This window comes from Lineus longissimus, chromosome 6 (genome assembly GCF_910592395.1).
Source record: "Lineus longissimus chromosome 6, tnLinLong1.2, whole genome shotgun sequence".
NCBI lineage: Eukaryota > Metazoa > Nemertea > Pilidiophora > Heteronemertea > Lineidae > Lineus > Lineus longissimus.
Genome location: NC_088313.1, coordinates 2,718,651 through 2,724,811, shown reverse-complemented (window position 1 = coordinate 2,724,811; position 6,161 = coordinate 2,718,651).

The window sequence follows — 6,161 nt, the reverse complement described above, 5'->3', positions numbered from 1 at the left end:
AGGGCCGTTTTGGGGCCGTTTTGACCCGGGGCCGTTTTGACTCTATTAAAGCAGGGCCGTTTTGACCAGGGGCCGTTCTGACTGGATACCAACTTGACATGCATTGAACATGTTGAATAGACTGACCCAGTTCCTATATCCTCATTGTGTCCCTAGTAATACGTCACCTCCGGTCAGCTCAGGGCGAATTTGCATAATGACCTAGATAATTGTTTTCTTCGGAAACGGGTTTCGAGCGACGATTAAAAGCTTGTTTTTTGGGTGGATCGAGGTTACCTTTTGAAATGTTTGATGGATATTTCATTAATATGAGTATTTTATTATCATAATCTAACAAAAATAGGATGTTTGAGGTTAGCTTGAATTGTGGACTTCAAACATCCTCATTGTTCTACAGTCTTCCATGGAGGTATAAATAAGATACCTCCATGAGTCTTCATATCAAAGGGTCATCAGGTCTTTTACATGTATCAAAGTTGATGATAATTAACTCTGATGCAATTGTTTGTATCCTGAATGGAGTAAGAATGAGTGTATCGAAAAAAAATCTAAACTTTAAAAAAGCTGGGCACTGGACACTTGGTAAATCCGGGTGTGCTATATTTCAGCAAAGTCACCATCTGACTAGCCTGGCCATAAAACATAATATTATCAGTGCAGTGCCCTAGTAAGCGCGCAGCGCCTTTAGGTTGGGGGGGAAACCCCCAAACCCCCTGGTGGGGAACCTGCTATAGTTCCTTCCGCCAATTTTTTGTTTTGATAGACAGTTTTCTCCGTGTATCTCTTTAGCAGTAACTCAACTCCATCATCATAATAACCGGCAAAGAAATGGACTATGTCCGGACTATCGTACTCTGGCAGATTCTAATGTAAAGTGCAAGCTCTATTGAACTCACGCAACTGTCGACATGGAGAGCCCCCCCCCCCCCACCCCCGTCCTTCTGACATGTTTTAGGCCCCTCAACCCCCCTATTGGCCTCTCAATAAGTCCTTCTGAGCTGCTTACCCTGGGGCGCTTGAGTGGATGGAACCTCCAAACCTTCATGATGGTGCAGTCCTTTGACATGTTTAACCCAGAGCGAGGAAGAGGTACTCCTTCGATGGTACCCTAACTGCAACCCTCAACCATCATTACCCTTCCTTTTCACTGGCATGATATTGGCAAGACTACCAAGAGGTCGTACTGGTGGCATCCTTGAGGCAATTGCTTGTGGTCGTACCTGGGCAACCAATTCAAGGGGTCAGGGAAAAGGTTTTCCCCCACCAACATGTTGCCGAATGGTTAATGCATAAAAAAATTGGTTGGAAAGGGTTTTTGCAGGCCAAGAGACTTGAAGACACTTTACTCTTGAGGAACACCAGACGGATGAACAAAGAACCTGAGGAACATAGAACCCTCTTCATACCTGGGAGCATAAAAAGCCTGCTAGCGAATATTGTTTATTCTTTAGAAAAGAACAGAAGATCTGCAAAACCAATGGTACCCCATAAAAACATACATTCCTCCTTAAGGTGTCTTCGGATCCCACCACGGCCCATGTGGAATTCGTTCAAAAGGTTTATTGAAATCTCAAAATAAAATTTTTTTCTCGAAACGCCTGCCCGTCTTTTGCTTCATCATTTCAACACCCTCCGCCAGCCTACCTCTCTGGCTGGGCACCACCTCCACAGCTAGGAACCTCTCTGACCAGGAACCCACGTGACTGGTAGTATCACTTCCAACCGTTTGAAGAAATGGCGGTGCTGTTGGTTGATATGTTGGCGTGAGTAGCTCAGCTCATGCTCCGCGTGCGGGTGTAAAAGAAATGCTGGTCCCCATGAATCTATTAAGTCCAGTCTAGAATTCCTTTGTGAGGAATATTAGTTCTTGTGGGAAAAGGGAGATATATTGTTCCGCTGTGATAGAATCAAATGCCCTCCCTTTCCTGATGCCCGCCTGTATTGTTCTTCTTCGGATGAAGGGTCTTGGCCTATTTAGAGTCCTATTAAATGGTGCCGGTGTTCTATTGTTGAGGGCATTTAATATCAGGGGGCATCTGATTCTATTACACCGGCACCTTTAAATCATATGTTGGGTTTCTTTGTTATAGAATATAATAGGGCCTACATGCAGCATAGCACCTTTCCTTATTGCCCTGCCCTTACTTAGAGTAAATTATACTATACACCTACAGGGCCAGGGGCGTAGCTAGCTTTTTGGTCTGGCGGGGGGGGGCAAAAGGCTCTCTGGGGGACAAAATGACCCTTTATGAAATCTTTTGGCCAAAAACACATATTTTGGTGACCTCGGGGGAGGGGGCATTTGCCCCCCCCCCCTCTGCTACCAACGCCCCTGCTTTCCCGGGCCTGCTATATACTAGTCTCGTTACTCTAAGCCTCCTCTAAGCCCTGCCCGAAACCATCACTATCGTATTAGGTATAGGCTATAGATCACTCTGAAACACTAATTACTTGAGAAGTGTTCTGAGCACATTAATATTGGGTTTGCTGCCCGATGTCCAGCTTGTTCCAGGCTTCTGTCTAGGAGTAAGGAGATAACGACACCCCCCCAGATCGAGCCAATGACTGTAGAGCACATCCTGGGAAGATGCCCAACGCTTGCAGCGTTGAGGAGGGAGACTTGACCGGCTGACGAACACCAACTCCGCTTCTGATTACTAGTAAGTCTGGAGAGTCTGTTAGATGGAAATGAACACAAAGAAGAAGAATTTCCAGGCTGAAGGGTCCAAGTAATGAAATGACCACACGATTTAGTTTTAAAGATGTATTTATTAATCAATCAATAGACATCATTTGAATTACAACAATTTTGTTCAGTGGACACATTCGCATATCTATTAATAAAAACCTCCTGATGAGAATTGAACATTTTACACTGTGACAATCAATGAATACCACTCTTGACTTTTTAAGTAAAATGACTATAAAGTTATTACCACAATCCACCCAATATTGAATATTTCAAAGAAGTTTCTTCCAAACTGATCAATAACCCAATCTGTTCAATATTGGGCAAACTGTGTTAATTACAGAACATTTCATAGTCATTTCACTTGAAATGGTCGAGAGCAGGTTACCTCCACAGCCAGGCACCACCAAGTGAAAACAGCAGTCTATGTGTCCCTGGCCTTATACAGTTGAATACTTGGATAAATAAAACTTTGAATCTGTTCAATATTGGGTAAACTGTGCTAATTACAGAACATTTCATAGTCATTTCTCTTGAAATGGTCCAGAGAAGGTTACCTCCACAGCCAGGCACCACCAGGTGAAAAAAGCATTGTATGTGTCCCTGGCCTTATACAATTGATTACTTGAACAAATAAAACTTTGAATGTTGTCTACTGATGGGAGGCTAGGAGCACTCGGCAGGAACTCCTCGGCAGTCTCAGCTGATCTTGTTGCTTCTGGAAGCTGGTTCCAGGTTCGGACTGCTCGGTGACAAGTTGGTCTCTTGCGCTGCAGTATAGGCAATCAGCTTCCCGTATTTAAAAGTATGCAATCAAATCAGCGGTACCCTCAAATCAGTATTGACCCCTTCTGTTCTGTCAGGATTACCATTTTGGAGACGCCCTGTGCTGTGCCTGTGGCCTGTATTTCATGATTTACGTTACAGTACATAGTATGACTGTCTATGTCTATGAGGCATCCACCTTACTACTATCACTATGCCATGATTGGGCACTGCCACTGCATTTCAGGCATTAGCTACGCGAAATACGGATACGATATTAAGTTAATATTTTCCTCAACTTCAATGCGCCTGCGTTACCGGAAGTGATCAAAACGGAAACGGAATAGATCCAAACGGAGCATGCGCATCCGTGGTGCCTGGTCAGAGAGGTTCCTAGCTGTGGAGGTGGTGCCCAGCCAGAGAGGTAGACTGGCGAACCCTGATCCATTATTTCGGGATTATATCCATTTTAAGCATCTTTTGGATATTATCACTAAAGTATCAAAAATCAAAACACATATGTCGGGGGGGTAAACCCCCAGAAATTGAAGTTTGATTAAAAAACAGTGAGAATAATCGTGTGGTTCTCTCTCGGAGCTCAGAATAGTCGAGTTGCTTCATTCGCGCGTTTATCTCTTCTGGCGGCCATTTTAAGTCAAATTTTTAAGCCATTTGAAACGAATCCATGGACTTGAGAAATTGTTTACATTGGATACGTCGTATGCACGTTAACCATAGTAGCGCTTCGGCTTTTCTGCTGCGCGCTTATTATCAAATGCACATAATATGTAAAGTCAAGGACTTAGTGAGCCCCCCCTTTAGGTCGGGGGAGCTCCCCCGAACCCCCCTACGAGCATATGTTAAAAGGAGATTGCTCGTCAATCCACGTGACTATCAGAGACACCTGCAGTGAAAATATTCAACTACTTCGGTTTCCATATAAGGGATAGTCATTAGCATATTTCTACTACAATGTTTACTATGAGTCTAAGCACGTGGGTCACCCAGGTGGCTCCGCAAGCGAGGTAACTTGACGAGGCATGGTGTTATACTATAATAGTACCTTACGAATCCGCATGGAGCGCGTTATCGATAATGGTCGCAAATAATGTCAAAAACATAAAAAGTTATCGTAAATATTGTTATATTTCTGGATATTGGAGTATGTAAATGATAAGGAGACCTAAACCAATGACAGACCAGTATCCTATGAACCTTACTAGTGATTTGGGGTTCTTGAAACTCCTTAGATTTATCAATGAAAGCTTATTCCCGCCTTAGGTTTTTACCGGGCCATTCATAGCACACCAATTTCTTAAGCGTTTTAACGAGAACTGTCCTTTAAGTGCAAGCTCTAACAACTACAGCTGTTACAATGGGGGGACACCCCCAAACCCCCCTCCGTCGACATAGGTTTTTACAAGTGCGTTGGGGGAAGCTCCCCCACCCCCCCCCCCCCCCGTTGGACAGTCAACTAGCCCTTCTGTGTCATACTGCTGGGGGGGGGGGGGGCGATGGATGTCATCTGTACTGCGCGAGTTTTGTGAGTAATGCGTGATTAAGGCGGCAGTTTTTCTAATTAGAATACAAATAAATGTTTCCTGATTTTTTTAGGCATGTGTCGGGGGGGGGGGGAAAGGCCCCCCGAACCCCCCTAAAATTGAAATTAATTCTTGAAAATTGAAAATCAGCCAATGGGCGCGCGACCCACCGACCCACTTGAGTGACGCACAGACACATGAAACTACCCCGCATATTTATCAGCGCCATTTTTGACCAAAAAATGTTGTTTCAAGCTATACATTGAATTTCTAATTGAATTCCATTGAATTCCTTCACGTATGTATCTTAAGAGCCCCCCTAAAAAGGGGGGCTTATCAACAAGAGTCGATATAAAAGAATCTTACCATGCTATAAGGTCAAGGATAAAGTCAATTAATCAAGATCTAAAATGCTCAGGCGCTTTTCAAGAGAATGTCTTGTGTAGCTACAGAGTGTGAAGGATGGTTTTCTGGATCTGCCAGGACTACACCCCTAATGGGTAAATAGCCTAGCCCAAATATCAGGCTCTGAGCCAACTAGCACTCAGTAATTAAAGAAACAACCAATCAGCATACAGCTGTATTAAATACATGATTACCAGACAGGGCCTAGGGCAGGGGCCTAGTAACCACCTGCTAATCAGGAAGATCATAAAAGGGGTGAAACAGCTTAAGAGATAAAGATTATAAAACAATGGAAAGGAGCAATTAAGAAGGAAGGTGTTGAAACTCATAATGTTTAACGATCCTGGGTGTCTGGGTTCACCAGGGCTAGAGAGAAACACAGAAATAATAATTATAGATATAGTAAGCAAATGTAGGTAATAAAGGCACTGGAAAAAAAGGCACTGAAAAAAAAGGTACGGAAAAGAAGGCACTAGGTAAAAAAGGCACTGGGAAAAAAAGGCACTAGGTAAAAAAGGCACTAGGAAAAAAAGGCACTACGAAAAAAAGGCACTAGGTAAAAAAGGCACTGAAAAAAAGGCACCAGGAAAAAAAGGCACTGGAAAAAAAGGCAATGGAAAAAATGGCACCAAAAAAAATGTATGGAAAATCTCTGAGAAATCTCTACTACATAGATAAAATGAAAATAAAAATTTCTATTTGCATTTCGATGTGTAGTTTTTTTCTGCATCAACAGAATACTGGGTGGTCCAAAAAAACGG